Source organism: Oncorhynchus masou, chromosome 29 (assembly GCF_036934945.1).
Source record: "Oncorhynchus masou masou isolate Uvic2021 chromosome 29, UVic_Omas_1.1, whole genome shotgun sequence".
NCBI lineage: Eukaryota > Metazoa > Chordata > Actinopteri > Salmoniformes > Salmonidae > Oncorhynchus > Oncorhynchus masou.
The window spans coordinates 61,197,339-61,216,775 of NC_088240.1; positions in this window are offsets into that span (position 1 = coordinate 61,197,339).

Consider the following 19,437-nt stretch of genomic DNA (forward strand, 5'->3'; position numbering starts at 1 on the left):
GTTTACAATTGGTTCATTCATCCCCCTCCTCTCCCCTGTAACTATTCCCCAGGTCGTTACTGTAAATGAGAACGTGTTCTCAGTCAACTTACCTGGTAAAATAACAGAAAAAAATATGAATTCACAGTTGCCTTACCAACACTCTTGTTCTGGTACTGGAAATTAGACTCTCTTCAGTTCTCTATGCTTGGGGCTCTTTGCCCCTTACTGTTCACTTTGCTTGTTGTGAATTGGCCCTGTTGCTTTAAGGATGGACTGTAAGCTTGCGAAGGCTATGTAACCCTCTGATGTTTGGGTATCCCAGTAGCAATCGCACACATTCAGTACAAGGTGAGTTAGCAGTGTTAACAGAGAACATTGTGTATATGGGTGTTGTCTGTGCTTAGTGGACTTAGTGGACGTTTATCATGGCTCAATCAGGTTTCCCACACTGTGAATGAACTTGTGTTGGGTGTTTTCTAAAGCACACGTCTGGCCCGGGCTCTAGTTTCCTCAAGGTACATGTACTACATGGCCAGCCAACCTTTTTCCACTTGTAAAATGTTCACTTTGCAGTCTACCTCTGGTCCCTCCGACGAAACGATGTTGCTGTTTAGAAACCCTATACCCCCCCCTGAGAGCACTTCACTCCTTTCACTTACCGTTTGGCTCGGTTCAGATGTCAATATCAACCACAGAGCAACATTAACTCATGACAGCTCAAGTAGAACCCCCCGCGATATAATCTAATTGGAACCCAAAATAAATATTTACGGTATGAAGGTCCTTTTGGCTTTTTGTGATTTTACCTTTTCACCCCGGCAACAGCACAACTGCCAAAACAAAGTGAGGGGAAAGAGGTACAGTGGGCTTGGGGAAGTTGCATTCTGTTTTTTCTCTAAGCAAGTCTTTACGTCTTCAAAACAACTCAGTTTTAATCATTGCAAATGCCATACAGGATAACTTGATTAAACCGCCTGCCTTGATTTGTGTTGTAAGGCCTGGTTAGGTCTTCAGTGAATCTCTGTGCATGCAAGTACACACACACACACACACACACACACAGCTCCTCTCCGGTGGTGTGGAGCTAGGTTCCAGGCTGCATTAGGGTGGGAGCATCGCTCTCCACCACACCAGAGTAAATGCATCTGTGTCTGAGTTTTCCCCACAGCTCTTACTGTGGACCAGATGCCCTTTTTCCCAGGTAGAGAACCCTAGGACTCCCTAGATCCAGCACCTTATTAAAAATACATTTATTCCCGGCCTAAGTCGATTTCATGGCAGCTTAAGGATGTCCTACATTGAACATCAGCATCATGGGTAGGCTTAAATCCAAACAGAGTTAGCGAGGTGGGAGCTGAATTCAAAACAAGAGTTGCCTCACAGAGCGATCTCAGAATTTCCCCGTCTTAAGTGAGGACGCAAAATCAACAGTGAAGGATATCTGGGTGGCGTTAGATGGCACACGTTGTTCTTTCTTGAGGACATAGTCCAGCGTTTCCCAAACTCGGTTCTCGAGAACCCAAGGGTTGCACATTTTGGTTTTTACCCTAACACTAAACAGCTGATTCAAATGATCAAAAGTGGATGATTAGTTGATTATTTGAATCAGCTGTGTAGTGCTAGGGCAATAAAACAAAATGTGCAGCTCTTGGGGTCCAGAGGACCGAGTCTGGGAAACCCTGGCTTAGTCTGTATTATTAAACAATGACCTAGCAATCAGGGTGGGAGATAATTGAGTTTCACAGACAGTGTGCGTGGCAATCAATTCAGTATGTGCCTGGTAATGATCCCGTCTAGACTTAAGCCAAACTGGCACCTTCTACTGCAGCAAAACAAATCAATAATACCACTTATTTGAATTAAAACAGATGTTGATAGATGACAAGTGACTTACTTTACTTATTCAAGAAATACTTGACTTATAGTCATATAATGATGTATAATTGGTTTATAACAGATTAATTAACACATTTGACATTGAGCTTACAACACAAAAATCCAGTATAAGAAGACATAATTGGAGTGAATTCACCCTGTCGAGCGTCAGTCAACAGCCCAATTAGAAATAGACTTTTAGCAGCAGCAGCAGTGTAAACTCACATGCTTTCCCATCCCATGCATGACACACTAAGTGACTCATCAGTGCTGGTTTATGCTGTCTTAAGGTGGGCCCATCTATCTAAATAAACACTGTGAGGCCTTTCCACCTGAACCAGAGGGATTACTACCCCCAGAGTCCTATCCGATGTGTGTTTACCCCGAACACGACAACACACTCCTCCAACATCCCTCCACAAACGAGGACCTTCAAATAAACGTGCTTGTTCAGTCGTAAGCTCGTCTTTCTTAGGAGTGTTTTGAACAATGTGCTTTAATTGATCCAATGGTTTAATCATCCTCTAAGACTCTGTAAGAGATTGTCATTATTGGCAGGAGATGCAGGTCTGACTGGGTGTGGCGGGGCTTCTTTTGATAGGTTTATTTGAGCGTGTCGAAGGACGATTCGTCCGCCAGCGAGCCGATGGGAGGAGAGCCGGCGGCCATGATGGAGCCAAGCTCGGAAATATTTTAGTCTATGGTACCCAGCTTTATCACTCAAAGGTATGCCCCCTTGTTTAGTTTTTTATGTGTGTCTGGCCTTACGTTCCCCTGGATTTAGAGTCCCCCTGGAATGCACTTTTCAAAAAACCAAACAAAAGAGAACAAATGAGAACTGTGCAAGTCCTTGTTCCAGAGTCTTGTCTCCTCATGCATTTGGTCTTGAGGCTAATTGTGCTATCTGTGTTAGATGTTGGATGTGTGCGTGTGCTTCCATGTGTGGGTGGGTGTGTGGATGATTGGTGGGTGGAATATGACCTTTTAACCTTTCCACCCAGACACGGATGTTGTGTTTTGTTTTTAATAAAAGAAACATGCAGAGGATAAAGATGTCCTCCAAGTGTGAAAAAGCCATGTTCCACTTACACACACATTGGTTCAAGTGTTTGCCCTACCGCATACATACCTCAGCTGTGTCTCATGGGAAGACTCTGCTCTGGATGGTGTTTGAGGTTCCCCATTGGCCTGTCAAAAGTTCACTGCAGTTGTCAGGGTTGATGCGGTTGATGTGAAATGTGTTCTTGTCGGCATTTACATGATTATATGAATGTGAAACCCTCCTAACACCGGATTAGAGATGGCGGGATATGTGTTACTGAAGCGATTGGATTACTGCAGGCTAGTGGCTACGTTGCGCTCACCCACAACAGTAGGTCGCAACAGCTGGAAAGGATACAGAAAAGCCAGATGTTCTCACAATAGAAAAGCCCCCCCCAAAAAAAAAAAACAACAACAACAACAACATATAATGGTTGTAATCTTGTTTGTGCAACAATTGATATACATGCCAGTGAGCTTTGTGTTTGGACAAATGACAGCTTCCATTTCTTGGCAGCAATAACACATCACAAACCAATGGCAGTACCGCACTGTTCGGGGCAGATCGAGAGAGGTTTCAACCATCTCTTTTGATTTGAGCCTTGTCAGCATTAGCTAGGAGGAATTCAACCTGAGTAATGAAGTGAAGAGGGCTTTCCATTTTTTGGAGTGTCGACGACATGAGGCCGTCAGTCTTTGATGTCAACGTGTCATCTAATTAAAACAAGGTGCTCTGTATTCTTTACGGGGAAGCGTGTGATGCATCTACTTCACATGTGAGTTTGATTGTGCTATCGGATGTTGGGTCTTTGGTCCTCAATTCCCAGCATGCCAGAGTCTTCCACTGACCTATGGAGAGTGATGCTCTTAATTAGTCATTCCTGTTCCAGTTTTATGAGAAAATGCTTATCCTTGTCAGATAGTGGAATAGCCGACTAAGACCTTGCATAAATCACTGTGATAGGTTTTCTGTTATAATGAGGATAATTCTTCCCAGATGGGCTTATTCATTCTTGTCAAAACTCCCTATTTCAGTCCTCCTGGCCTCCAGATATGTACAAATATATCTATGTTAATGGACATCCACAACTTAAACTTATTGCATCTGTGTTATTTCATTTTCATATCACCCAAATGGCTGGACAGTATTTAATGAATTGTAATTTAATACAATATCCCAAAGGTACTTAAAAGCCCTGTTCAATCAGACATTGTAACTCTGTGACTGGGAAACCTAACCAAGATTACTATACTGTTCCTATACTGTACATGACATAGTGCAAAGAGCAAACCTTAGGTTACCATTGTGTGAAAAGAGATTGAAATGTATCGACCTATGACTATGTTAGCCAAGCACTCACTGACACACATTGACACTGTAATTATAACAAAAATTGAAAGTCAGTGATTGTTTTTTGTGTGTTTTTCTCTCCAAACGAAATGTTAAATAGCAATATTGTTTTTGGTATGCTAGAATTTCCATGTTGTTTAGAGATGGAATTCTTTAGTTAGTCATGTAGAGGGATTCTTGTTGTTAGAACTTGATAAGGATCAGTAAACCCACTCTGGTAAATACAGTTTCAAATATCGTATTGAAAACAGTTGTTCTTATTGTTGGAGACTCGCCTGATTTCCCCTTTGACATCTGTAAGTATAGATTTTGTCATGTTTCATTACCTCGTATGCCAAGACATTTGGCCATTCTATGGGATTGCTGCAATAATTCCACTGTGGAGAACCTGGGGCGAAATCTCACCCAAGAATCTAATCGAATGTGAGGAGATTTGTTATTTTAAACATTCATTGACTGGAATGAAACACATTATTTTACTAATGATATACAGTACCGGTCAAACGTTATAGAACTACTCATTCAAGGTTTTTTCTTTATTTTTACTATTTTCTACATTGTAGAATAATAGTGAAGACATCACAACTATGAAATAACACATATGGAATCATGTAGTAACCAAAGAAGTGTTAATAATTTTTTTTTTTTTTATATATTTTATATTCTTCAGATAGCCACCCTTAGCTTTGCACACTCTTGGCATTCTCTCAACCAGTTTCATCTGGAATGCTTTTCCAACAGTCTTGAAGGAGTTCCCACATGCTCAGCACTTGTTGGCTGCTTTTCCTTCACTCTGCGGACCGACTCATCACAAACCATCTCAATTTGGTTGAGGTCAGGTCATCTGATGCAGCACTCCGTCACTCTCCTTCTTGGTAAAATAGCCCTTACACAGCCTGGAGGTGTGTTGGGTCATGTCCTGTTGAAAAACAAATGATAGTCCCACTAAGCCCAAACAAGATGGGACAGCGTATCACTGCAGAATGCTGTGGTAGCCATGCTGGTTAAGTGTGCCTTGAATTCTAAATAAATCACAGACAGTATCCCCAGCAAAGCACCCCCACACCATAACACCACCTTCTCCAGGCTTTACGGTGGAAAATACACCTGTGAAGATCATCCATTCACCCATATCGAACCAACAATCTAAAATTTGGACTCCAGACCAAAGGACAAATTTCCACCAGTCTAATGTCCATTGCTCATGTTTCTTGGCCCAAGCAAGTCTCTTCTTCTTATTGGTGTCCTTTAGTAGTGGTTTCTTTGCAGCAATTCAACCACGAAGGCCAGATTCACACAGTCTGCTCTGAACAGTTGATGTTGAAATGTGTATGTTACTTAAACTCTGTGAAGCATTTATTTGGGCTGCAATTTCTGAGGTGCAGTTAACTCTAATGAACTTATTCTCTGCAGCAGAAGTAACTCTGGGTCTTCCATTCCTGTGGCGGTCCTCACGAGAGCCAGTTTCATCATAGTGCTTTTGCGACTGCACTTGAAGAAACTTTCTAAGTTCTTGAAATTTTCGATATTGACTGACCTTCATTTCTTAAAGTACTGATGGACTATCATTTCTCTTTACTTATTTGAGCTGCTCTTGCCAATATGGACTTGGTCTCAACTGCATTATGAAGGTAAGAAATTCCACAAATTAACTTTTAAGAAGGCACACCTGTTAATTTACTCGGATGGTATCGCGCCGTCCCAACCTTCGCTCTCTCTCCCCCGCTACTCTCTCCTCTTCCATCCTATCATCTCTTCCCTCTGCTCATACCTTCTCCAACCTATCTCCTGATTCTGCCTCCTCAACCCTCTTCTCTTCCCTTTCTGCATCCTTTGACTCTCTATGTCCCCTATCCTCCAGGCCGGCTCGGTCCTCCCCTCCCGCTCCGTGGCTCGACGACTCATTGCGAGCTCACAGAACAGTGCTCCGGGCAGCCGAGCGGAAATGGAGGAAAACTCGCCTCCCTGCGGACCTGGCATCCTTTCACTCCCTCCTCTCTACATTTTCCTCCTCTGTCTCTGCTGCTAAAGCCACTTTCTACCACTCTAAATTCCAAGCATCTGCCTCTAACCCTAGGAAGCTCTTTGCCACCTTCTCCTCCCTCCTGAATCCTCCTCCCCCTCTGCAGATGACTTCGTCAACCATTTTGAAAAGAAGGTCGACGACATCCGATCCTCGTTTGCTAAGTCAAACGACACCGCTGGTTCTGCTCACACTGCCCTACCCTGTGCTCTGACCTCTTTCTCCCCTCTCTCTCCAGATGAAATCTCGCTTCTTGTGACGGCCGGCCGCCCAACAACCTGCCCGCTTGACCCTATCCCCTCCTCTCTTCTCCAGACCATTTCCGGAGACCTTCTCCCTTACCTCACCTCGCTCATCAACTCATCCCTGACCGCTGGCTACGTCCCTTCCGTCTTCAAGAGAGCGAGAGTTGCACCCCTTCTGAAAAAACCTACACTCGACCCCTCCGATGTCAACAACTACAGACCAGTATCCCTTCTTTCTTTTCTCTCCAAAACTCTTGAACGTGCCGTCCTTGGCCAGCTCTCCCGCTATCTCTCTCAGAATGACCTTCTTGATCCAAATCAGTCAGGTTTCAAGACTAGTTATTCAACTGAGACTGCTCTTCTCTGTATCACGGAGGCGCTCCGCACTGCTAAAGCTAACTCTCTCTCCTCTGCTCTCATCCTTCTAGACCTATCGGCTGCCTTCGATACTGTGAACCATCAGATCCTCCTCTCCACCCTCTCCGAGTTGGGCATCTCCGGCGCGGCCCACGCTTGGATTGCGTCCTACCTGACAGGTCGCTCCTACCAGGTGGCGTGGCGAGAATCTGTCTCCTCGCCACGCGCTCTCACCACTGGTGTCCCCCAGGGCTCTGTTCTAGGCCCTCTCCTATTCTCGCTATACACCAAGTCACTTGGCTCTGTCATAACCTCACATGGTCTCTCCTATCATTGCTATGCAGACGACACACAATTAATCTTCTCCTTTCCCCCTTCTGATGACCAGGTGGCGAATCGCATCTCTGCATGTCTGGCAGACATATCAGTGTGGATGACGGATCACCACCTCAAGCTGAACCTCGGCAAGACGGAGCTGCTCTTCCTCCCGGGGAAGGACTGCCCGTTCCATGATCTCGCCATCACGGTTGACAACTCCATTGTGTCCTCCTCCCAGAGCGCTAAGAACCTTGGCGTGATCCTGGACAACACCCTGTCGTTCTCAACTAACATCAAGGCGGTGGCCCGTTCCTGTAGGTTCATGCTCTACAACATCCGCAGAGTACGACCCTGCCTCACACAGGAAGCGGCGCAAGTCCTAATCCAGGCACTTGTCATCTCCCGTCTGGATTACTGCAACTCGCTGTTGGCTGGGCTCCCTGCCTGTGCCATTAAACCCCTACAACTCATCCAGAACGCCGCAGCCCGTCTGGTGTTCAACCTTCCCAAGTTCTCTCACGTCACCCCGCTCCTCCGCTCTCTCCACTGGCTTCCAGTTGAAGCTCGCATCCGCTACAAGACCATGGTGCTTGCCTACGGAGCTGTGAGGGGAACGGCACCGCAGTACCTCCAGGCTCTGATCAGGCCCTACACCCAAACAAGGGCACTGCGTTCATCCACCTCTGGCCTGCTCGCCTCCCTACCACTGAGGAAGTACAGTTCCCGCTCAGCCCAGTCAAAACTGTTCGCTGCTCTGGCCCCCCAATGGTGGAACAAACTCCCTCACGACGCCAGGACAGCGGAGTCAATCACCACCTTCCGGAGACACCTGAAACCCCACCTCTTCAAGGAATACCTAGGATAGGATAAAGTAATCCTTCTCACCCCCCCCCTTAAATGATTTAGATGCACTATTGTAAAGTGGCTGTTCCACTGGATGCCAGAAGGTGAATTCACCAATTTGTAAGTCGCTCTGGATAAGAGCGTCTGCGAAATGACTTAAATGAAAATGTAATTGAATTACATTCCAGGTGACTACCGCGTAAAACTTGTTGAGAGAATGCCAAGAGTGTGCAAAGCTGTCATCAAGGCAAATCTGGTAGTGTAGATCCCCTAATGCAGCAAGAGGAAGTTGCAAGCAAAATTACCTGTTGGTGTCTGGTGATAGTGGAGTACATTTTCAGTATTGCACCATTGTATACTCTGCAACCTGAATGCAATGTAGTATAATTATCAGGACCAGTAATGGACTGGTTTAACTGATATCTTATTGGGAGACAATGTTTTGTTGTATTAGGAGACTATGTCTTTGATATTACATGTGGGCCCCACAGGGATCTATTCTTGGCCCCTTGCATTTCTCCATAGTCCCCCCCCCCCAAAAAAAAAAACAACTACATGTTCTTGTTGTTTCAGGATTATTACTGGTTGGTTGTATTCTCTGTTTTTGCTCAGTTTTGACTTGGTCCTTAGAGGGGAAGGAGAAATATAATGTAGTCTATGTTAGGGCTGGGTGGTATACCGTATTGTTTGGCACGGACTGGTTTGGGTTTTTACTTTACCTTCTATAAAGGTATTTGAATGTTTGGTTTGTTAAATGTGATACTCAGTGTGTAACGTGCATTTGTATAGTTTACTTCAGTCATCCCACCGCTCTCACTCCATGCCGCTTTCCACACAGACCTAGTCCCACCCCGTCACTCAAGGAGCACATTTGTTGTTCCTTGACCACGAGACACTTTCGTTCTGTCTGCATAGTCAATGTAGCACATGCAACAATGATGTTGTTTCCACTTTGATCTTAATAAAATCCACAAGTGGTCTATAATTACAATATTAGTTTGTGTTTCTTACATCTGCCAACAGCTAGTTTGTATTTTCTTAGCAAGTTAAGCTAAATCGTGTTAGCCACTAATGCTAATCGCTAGTTAGGTGGCTAGCTAATAAAAGTACTGAGTCAGAGCAAATGTAGCTAGCTAATACAGTCTGATACCAGTGCTGGTGGAGGCCTAAATCAGCATGTTGTTTGTGCAGCAGTATCTTCTAAATCAAAGAGGAATAGGCTAAGAATGAATATGTTGGGTACATGAATAAAGATTTAATGTAGCCAAAGATTATTGGGTCCCTTAGGAAACACTGAACATCACTTTGGTTCCTACCCTGTCACAATAACACTTCCGTGGTATTTTCATTTGTTGTCATGTCAAACAACACTGTATTCAAAGTGCACATTTATTATTTATATTCTAACTATAGAATTAGAATAAACATTCTATTTCCATGATTCCAAAAGTTCACCCAAGTATTTTGATCTAATTCACAATTGCAACATTTGGTTAAAAATAAGGCCTAGTATTTTTGCCCATATTGTGGCAGTGTGGAAATGATCTCAAATGAGTGCAGGAAAGGCAGAAATTGATTGAAATGCAGGAAATTATTTTAGGTTGAAGTTGAATTGAACAGTATAAAACAATCAGACTGGAGAAAGACCCTTTGAAATAATGTAGAATATGTGTGTTGCCACCCTAGGATCACGCACTACTCTTAAAGCAAATTTAGGACTTTTATTAATCAAAAACGTCAAACACCGTCAAAAATGTGAAAAATACTATGATATGATATTTTGGCCATATCGCCCAGCCCTAGTCTGTGCATGAGTTAATGTGACCCCAAAATGACCTGCTTAACAGCATACAGCTCTTGTACCTCCTTAAATGTTTTCACTTGGTCACTTGGTGTTAAATGAATGGTTGTTGTCAACCACAGTAAATAGGGCTGAACTTAATAGAGATAATTGTAATGCTTCTGTTATGTATCATACGGGGGAATACAAGACACACCCTGAAGTCTGTACAGGATAATTGTGAACTGAATGTCTGCGGTTTGAGATATATTTATCTACAGTAGAATGGATTGCCACATAAGTACACTTTTGCACATATTAATAGCAACTTTCGTAGTATTTTAGCTTTACAGATGAATAAATGCATGCCATTTTAAGTTTTTAAAAATTATTCATTTCTTCATCCCCAACTCATTGGCCTTCAGAAAATGTATTTTTGGACCCAAAGTTGATCTACTGAAAGGAGCCATGACTGTGGTTTCATGTTATTCAAGGCAACACCCACAGCTGGAACGCAGCGTTGCAGAACCATTCCTGTTTACCTAAGGTAAAGATTTCTCCCAAGCTGAACAAATGGAGTCATGGACAATGAACTGCCGCCTTTGTGGAAAGATCTGTGATCAAAGCCCCTCCACAGACCTGTTGCGATGGTGTTATTCTACCTGACCAAAGATGCACACCTGACATGTGTGCCATGATGTGTGAACACTGAACACTCAGAGCATTTAAGCCGTTGGCTGAAGTTGTCGGTGGTGAGAGTTGGGAGACGCTCTAGTGCAGTAAACCAATCTTACGGTGTGAAAACTATGATCGTATCCCCTATCAATGGCTGCCGCGGCGATAGGAAGTGTCACCGGATCCCCCCCAGTCCAGGGTCCTGGCAACCTGTCACAGCATGAAAAGAGGGTTGTCACAGTGATATATGGGCGCTCTAATCCCTGCAGTGAGAGCCCTGATGTTTACCCTCCCCGCGTTTCCTTCTCCTCAAAGATCCCAGACCAGGAATACCTTAAACCTGAGAAGAGATTAGCCTCTGGAAAAGAAGAAAAAAAGAAAGAAAAACGAGAGTAATAAAAAGGGAACGCTTTATAGTTCTATTCTCTTCCCTGTTTAGGTCCACCGGCCGCATGGCAGGCAGGCGAAACTGTACACCCTTCTCATAGTCTTACCTGGACGTGCACCCTCGCCGAGGTCACAGGGGATCATGGGAGAGCAGGGACGACCACCGCCACTGCGGTCTCGGGCACGCTCCCAATCACTCTGGGCTAAGATGCCACGTGTATTTGTGTTAACTAAGATGGGTTATAGACCTTGAGTAGCGCACCCTTCAAGAGTACTTCCATATGGGGTGGCAGGTAGCCAATCTGATAAGGTGAAAAATCTGTCAATATGCCCTTGAGCAAGGCACTTAATTGCTTCATACCCAAATTGCTCCAGGGTCGCCGTGAATAATGGCTGAACCCTGTCCTTGACCCCACTATATGAATGTGTCTCAGGAGGAGTTGGGATATGCAAAAAACACATTTCCATTTCAAACCTCACACTGGTACAGGTTACCTACTTGTACATGCAGTGCAACAGGACAGATGTAAGCGCTATTTTACCTTTGTTAGAAAAGGACCCACACTGACACGGTGAGAATACAAGGAATGATGTAAACTGGAATTAAAACAGTAATTCAAATACATGTGAATAGTTCGCTCTGTTGATTTGAAATCTGTCATGTACCAGGGTTTGGAAAAAGTGTACTGTATAATTTGAGGCACTGCATAGGAAGAGTGCACGGCTGAACGAACCATAGATAAAGTGAATCAAGTGCTTGCAAAAACTCAACCCCAATGTGAAAGCTGTTTTGTGTTACTTCAATAACATATCCGACAACGCTGACAGATTTGGCCAGTCTTCTGTAGATCTTCTAATGGTTAGCATCAGATTTATGTTCCAATATGCAGCCGTTCATTCACACAGTATTTTCCCTTGTCATAAGCCTAATTAGTTCTCTTTGTTTCCTCATAATGATGCCTGTTACTGTTATGGTGGAGCCCTGTGGAAACCGAGATAAGAAACCCCCTGATTGAGTCTCAAATAGCACCCTTTCCTCTACTTGCACAAGTACTGCACTACTTTTGAACCAGGACCCATAGGGCCTTGGGAAGATGTGGACCCAGGCGACTTGCAGGATATCAAGCTTGATCTTTTGTGCCCAGAGTGCACCAGATGTGTGTCGGTATGTGTGAAACTCAACCGCAGGAGTTTGGCTGCGGAGGACTTAGACATACCAAAAGCACTGTTTACTCAGCTTTGATTTGGTCGATTAAAAAGACCAGCAATGGGTTCTCTCACTCTGTGATAAGACTTGACTTAGACTCTACTTGTCCCAATCGGGGAAACGGCATTCCAACTACGGGAACTATTATGAACAAAAGGATATTTTCTTATAGTGGATTAATACATTCCAGGTCTCTCTTAATTAGTTTGTAAACATATACTCAGGCAAAGAACTCCAAAGTGTATTCATATGTGAATTTATTTTACCGCTTTGTGTACTGTGACCACCCACAGTATTGACCACCCACAGTATTGACCACCCACAGTATTGACCACCCACATTATTTGCGGGTAGAGTTAACACGTCTTTATTTTTATTTCACATTTATTTAACCAGGTAGGCCAGTTGAGAACAAGTTCTCATTTACAGCTACGACCTGACCAAGATAAAGCAAAACAGTGCGACAAAAACAACAACACCGAGTTACACACAAACGTACAGTCAATAACATCATAGAAACATCTGTATACAGTGTGTGCAAATAAAGTAAGGAGTTAAGGCAATAAATAGGCCAATAGCGGCGAAGTAATTACAATTTAGCAATTTACACTTGAGTGATATATGGGCAGATGATGATGTGCCAGTAGAAATACTGGTGTGCAAAAGAGCAGAAAAACAAAAACAAATTTGGGGATGAGTTAGGTAGTTGTTTGGATGGGTGGGCTATTTACAGATGTGCTGTGTGTAACGGCTGTCGTGGGAAGAAGGTGATGACCAAAGCGCAGCATGGTATGTGTTCATGATGATATTTATTTAAACTCAGAACACTAAACAAAATAACAAAGAGAAAGAAACGAAACCGAAACAGTTCTGTAAGGTGCAAAAGACACTAGACAGAAAATAAACACCCACGAAACACAAGTGGGAAAAGGCTACTACCTAAGTGTGATTCTCAATCAGAGACAACTAACGACACCTGCCTCTGATTGAGAACCATACCAGGCCAAACGCAAAAACACAACATAGAAAACAGAACATAGACAACCCACCCAACTCACACCCTGACCATAGCAAAAACAAAGACATAACAAAGGAACTAAGGTCAGAATGTGACACTGTGTACAGCTTCAGCGATTGGTAAGCTGCTCTGACAGCTGACGCTTAAAGTTAGTGAGGGAGATATAAGTCTCCAACTTTAGTGATTTTTGCAATTTGTTCCAGTCATTGGCAGCAGAGAACTGGAAGGAACGGCGGCCAAAGGAGGTGTTGGCTTTGGGGATGACCAGTGAGCTGAGATAAGGCGGAGCTATACCTAGCAAAGACTTATAGATGATCTGGAGCCAGTGGGTATGGCGACGGGTATGTAGCGAGGACCAGCCAACGAGAGCATACAGGTCGCAGTGGTGGGTAGTATATGGGGCTTTGGTGACAAAACGGATGGCACTGTGATAGACTGCATCCAATTTGCTGAGTAGAGTGTTGGAGACTAATTTGTAAATTACATTGCAGAAATCAAGGATCGGTAGGATGGTCCGTTTTACGGGGGTAAATTTGGCAGCGTGAGTGAAGGAGGCTTTGTTGCGAAATAGGAAGCCGATTCTAGATTTAACTTTGGATTGGAGATGCTTAATGTGAGTCTGGAAGGAGAGTTTACAGTCTAGTCAGACACCTAGGTACTATAGTTTATAATGTTATAAGAGACATGGCACTGGAAGGATTACACTTTTGCTTTACAGGCTCTTTTTAAGGCTACTTTGAGTAGTGTTAACCCTTCAGATGTGTGCCTGTGTCTACATAGGGGGGAAAGGCCTCACTGTGATATGGTATTGTGTGTTTTGAGATGTGGAAAATCCTCACAGTAAACCTTGAGTGTGATTACAATGTTAGAACATCATTACCTACAGATATCTTTGAAGGTGATGATAATAGAATCTAATTCCATATGTTTAGATTTGATTTAGATCAGTAATGCGTCTGTCTCAAACACCTATTGGTATTTTTAGTGAAGTGTTTTGATATCAATTGCACGGCCCATTGCTTGCCCACTCAGTCTCACGCTCATCGTCTGGTAGGCCGCACGGCCTGCATATCCCCTTGTTGTTTAGTCTGTGAGATGCGGTTGTTTTGACAGAAGTGTAGAAACACATTGTTGCACCGGTGTTTGTATGCCTGGATTATGGGAGATATGTCTGCGATTACATTCTACCTCCGTGTTTGGAGTGGAAGTGAGGACACTAAGCCGTGACCAGGATGTACTGTGTTTAAGTCCAGGGTGTGTCATGTCTGGGATGTCTGGGTGTGTCAGTGAGCAAAATACCAGTACCTGTCTTTGACCTGAGATGTCCTATGATACAGACCGTGTCATGTTTATCTGTAATGTGGGGACTTTCTACTATGATGAGGTGTGTGAGTGAGTGGAGTTTGGTATGTCCCAGTGCGTACATCCTCCCCATGTCTTCATGCCTCTATGACTAAAGAGTCAATGTCCTGGTTACTGTTAGACGTATGTCTGCCGGTGGGCCAAATTCAAGTCATCACTCACTAGAGCTTGTTGAAATAACACAGCATTCATTCTGAAAAGACCCTATGGAAACACAAACTTCCTTTATTTTCTTTGCTGAAATGCTCTGTGTCCCATTTTGACTGGGTTTGTTGTTTGATTAGTCAAAGGGAAGTCTATACATGCTGTAGTTGCCAGGATATTTTGGAAACTCACTTTGAAAGGGGTTTCTCACTGTACTGTGAGCGGTTTGTGCAACAACAATTGTCATGTCAATGGGGTCTAAGAAGCAGCTATGTATCAATACAAGTGCGGTTTTCCTTGGCTGGAAAGTCTGAGGAGACTCACAAAAGTTCCACACAAATGGAGGAGGATAAATACCGGCACACATAAGCATGCTCATGCAATACGTGTCATTTTCAAATGAAGTGCGGCAGAATGGGAAGGACAAGGTCATCCCAAATACAGACATTCGGACACTTTGCCGAGTTCAGCGCCTCACCCTAAAATCATTGACCAGCGGCCTGTCACATTATCTCACTTCCAGACCCTTTGGCCCGAATCACTAATCCCAAGTCAATGCTTTAACTGTTTAGTTGGGTCCTCCTAATTTAGCATGGCCCAAGCAGTAGCCTTGTAGGCCGTACTTTGGATGAAGTTACCCCAAATGTTGGGTGTTACGTTTGGGCTCATATCAAGTCTCTGAACCGGACATTAACCAGACCTGCTATCCCCCTCTGTGTGTTTAGCCCCTAGCGACCGCCTCCCCCTAGAATGAGAGTGGAGGGGGCCGTAGGTCCTCAATACCCACAAAAGTACATGCTGGCAGAAGGCTGAAACACAATCCTTTTAACCAGTGGGACTCCCCTCATAGGTCATTTGGGGAGATCTTCTTATACTGCTTTTTCTTATTTCAGCTTACTATTTTAGACGATAATAAACAAGTCGCTAATTTTCAGCGTTTTTTTTTTTTTTTAGCAAGGAGGGAGCCGCTCATGGAAGAGTTTGAAACTGCCCACAGAAACTGATACTGCCCTCGTGGCTAACGGTACAAGTATAGGAAAACAATTACAGTACGTCCAAAACATTTGTCGTACGGTATGTCTCAATAGGCCGCTTGGCCGGTTTCTCCGCTGAGTAGTGTGATTCTAACAGCTCTTTGCAGTGCACTTGGCCCGGCGCTACTGAAAGCTTTTCCATGAGCTGTTTTTACTGAGGACTCCAGCTCCACTGGCAATCCATGAAGGGAACAGAAGTGGGAGCCCTCGGTAGCTAGTCCTCAGGGCTTGAGATCTCAAAATGACAGAGGCGTGCAAATTGTCACTGTTAAAACTCCTAATTGCTAAAAAAAAACCAAAGCTTCAAAGAGCCCCTTCATGTGTGGCGGTGGACTGCTATACACAGCTCTGCTTCCATGATGGAAAGGTTGATCCCATCTGTGGCATTTAAAAGTAAAGTTAGCTAGTACGCAAAGGATTGCTTATTGTGTGGTCTGCTGATGTTTTCTCCTCTTTCAAAGACATATAGTTTTACTCCTGTCAAAATCCTCCTCTTAAACAGTATGCAAAAATAGACTCTGTAATGATTTGGAGTTCCATTCTGGAAACGTGTGGTTTCAGTTTGGAATAACAAGGCTAGTGTGTGCGTGCGACAGAGCATTTGTGTTTATCCCATATGTCACTAACTTTTGATACCTATTCTAAGTTAATTTGTCGATGCACTTTGAAGTGAACACGTCCACGTAGAAAGGGCATGTATTAGGTACTAAAATAGGAGATGTGGATGACTGATGTAGAGGAGTAACTTTTATATGCGTATAACTGTGTGTTCTGCTCTTGGATTACATATGGCATATGCTGTATGACTTGTGACACTTTTCCCATTAATATGTGCAAGTGATGGACTTTTGTCTGGGAGATTTTCTAGATGAAAGGCCATGATTAAATTATCAAATGGAATGATAAATGGAAAGTGAGGTTACCCCATGTCTAATATTGGTGAAATATATTCCATTATCAAAGTGTTCTGTGGTTTTAGTCTAGTGCTGCATTTGTCAAGCTCATTTGGGTTCATTTCATATTTCCTAGTTAATATGAAATGTCCCAATAATGGACATACCCTTGTTGTGAAAGCACCAGGTCTCAGATACATGTGTAGGGACATTTTTCATTGTATCCCACAACACAGGTGGGCACTATACCTAGTGTGTATACGTATTTATTGTCACACATATTTAGAGCAGGCATTTGACAAGCATCGATTACAATGCAATCATTACATTTATGCCGTTTCAGCCAATCAGCATCCAGAATCCAAACTACCTGTTTTATAATACTTACTTTTACTCCAAGTCAGGTGTTTTTCTATTTCCACATGTCTCAGCTCTCCTCTATGCCTCAGAGATACTGTAGGCCTCTTTGTGTGTGGTGTTGCACCCCAACCAACTGTTTTCCCCATCCATATTAAACCTCTGGAAGACATGGTGAGACTGAGAGCCAATGGAAAACCACCTCGGCGCTAGAGGACATGTTATTGGGTCTGACTAGACAACTTGCTGCTAGAGACATGGAGAAATGAAAATCCCCCCTCGTTTCATATTCCCTCTCTCACAGCAAGTGAATCAAATCACATGTTATTCGTCACATGCTTCGTTAACAACAGGTGTCGACTAACAGTAAAATGCAGAGTTACGGACCCTTCCGAATAGAAATAGTGACACGAGGAATAAATACACAGTGAATAGCAATTACGAGTAAAAATAACATGGCTATATACAGGGAGTGGAAAATAACATGGCTATATACAGGGAGTGGAAAATAACATGGCTATATACAGGGAGTGGAAAATAACATGGCTATATACAGGGACTACCTGTTGACTGTGCGTGTGTGACTTGAGTGAATGTGTTCGTAACAATGGGCCAGATAGGGCCTCATTAGGGAGAGGGGTTTATGGATCCTCGAGCGCCAGCAGTGGAAAGACGAGAAGAGGGGAGCACAGAACAGACAGAGACTCTGCCAATGACAGAAAAGTTTAGTGGGTGAGCTAGGGTCAGGAGAGGTACCCGCCATGTCTGTCAAGCCCATCCAGAGTAATTTGAGTGAGCTGCGGTTCCTTGAGTGAACTGACTTTATTTATGCCTCGGTTTCCTCTTTCTGTCATCGGATAGGTCTACATTTAAATTTGAAACCAATTATACAGTGCATTCAGAAAGTATTCAGACCCCTTCACTTTTTCCACATGTTGTTACGTTACAGCCTTATTCTAAAATGGATTAAATCTGGGGTTTTTTCTCATCAATCTACAGACAATACCCCATAATGACAAAGCAAAAACTGGGTTTAGAATTTTTTGCAAATTTATTACAAATAAAAGCTGAAATATCACATTTACTTAAGTATTCAGACCCTTTACTCAGTACTTTGTTGAAGCACCTTTAGCAGCGATTACAGTCTCGAGTCTTCTTGGGTATGACACTACAAGCTTGGCACACCTGTATTTGGGGAGTTTCTCCCATTTTTCTCTGCAGATCCTCTCAAGCTCTGCCAGGTTGGATGGGGAGCATCACTGCACAGCTATTTTCAGGATTTTAGATCGGGTTCAAGTCCGGGCTCTTGCTCTGCCACTCAAGGACATTCAGAGACTTGTCCCGAAGCCCCTGCTGCATTGTCTTGGCTGTGTGTTTAGGGTTGTTGTGCTGTTGGAAGGTGAACCTTTGCCCCGTTCTGAGGTCCTGAGCCCTCTGGAGCAGGTTTTCATCAAGGATCTCTCTGTACTTTGCTCCATTCATCTTTCACTCGGGCTAGTCTAGTCTCCCAGTCCCTGCCGCTGAAAAACATCCCCACAGCATGATGCTTCCCCCATCATGCTTCACCGTAGGAATGGTGCCAGGTTTCCTCCAGACGTGACGCTTTGCATTCAGGCCAAAGGGTTAAATATTGGTTTCATCAGACCAGAGAATCTTGTTTCTCATGGTCTTATAGTCCTTTAGGTGCAAACTCCAAGCGGTCTGTCGTGCCTTTTACTGAGGAGTAGCTTTCGTCTAGCCATTCTAACATAAAGGCCTGATTGGTGGAGTGCTGCAGATATGGTTCTCCTCCTGGAAGGTTTTCCCATCTCCACAGATGAACTCTGGAACTCCGAGTGACCATCGGGCCAGGTTGACCATTGGGTTCCTGGTCACCTCCCTGACCAGGCCCTTCTCCCCCGATTGCTCAAGTTGGCAACAGCCAGCGACAGTTGTGTCCACTCAAAGCTGCAGTGATTTCAAAGGGACTCAATTCTTGCTCATGTACCAAAGAGCGACTAGTTGATTTAATAATGCGTTGTTATGAAGTATAATTCATATTTTAAAGGCATGTATTTTCCAAGTGGAAATAATTCAACGCAAAGGCTTAGACGGGGCTTAAAACGTTGATCCTCCTTGGTGATCTCCAGTCGCTTTCTCTCGATTCCTCTCTTTTGTTATTCCTTTCTTTTTTATTTTCCAGCAGTTAGGCTTGTCATGCTGCGCTCATAACCAAACAGACCTCGTTAAGGGGAGTGATCATTAGCTTGGTGGTTAGAAGGGCTGAGATTGTAGCTGTCTCAAATGAGCCCACGACACGGCCCTATACTCTTAAAGCTTTCCCAGACTTTCTCTTTGACAATGCACTTGGGTGGTAAATAATGGACTAATGAACATGTTCATCACATTTATCATCCTCATAGTTCACTAAATGCCTCAAACACATGGAACATTCTGGAATCGATTCCGTGTGATGAACTGATTGCCATGGCCTTTGTCAATAGGTTATTTTTCTGAATTAGATTGAAGGCAGTTTGAGAGAGAAAAAAAGAAAGAATGTATTGGT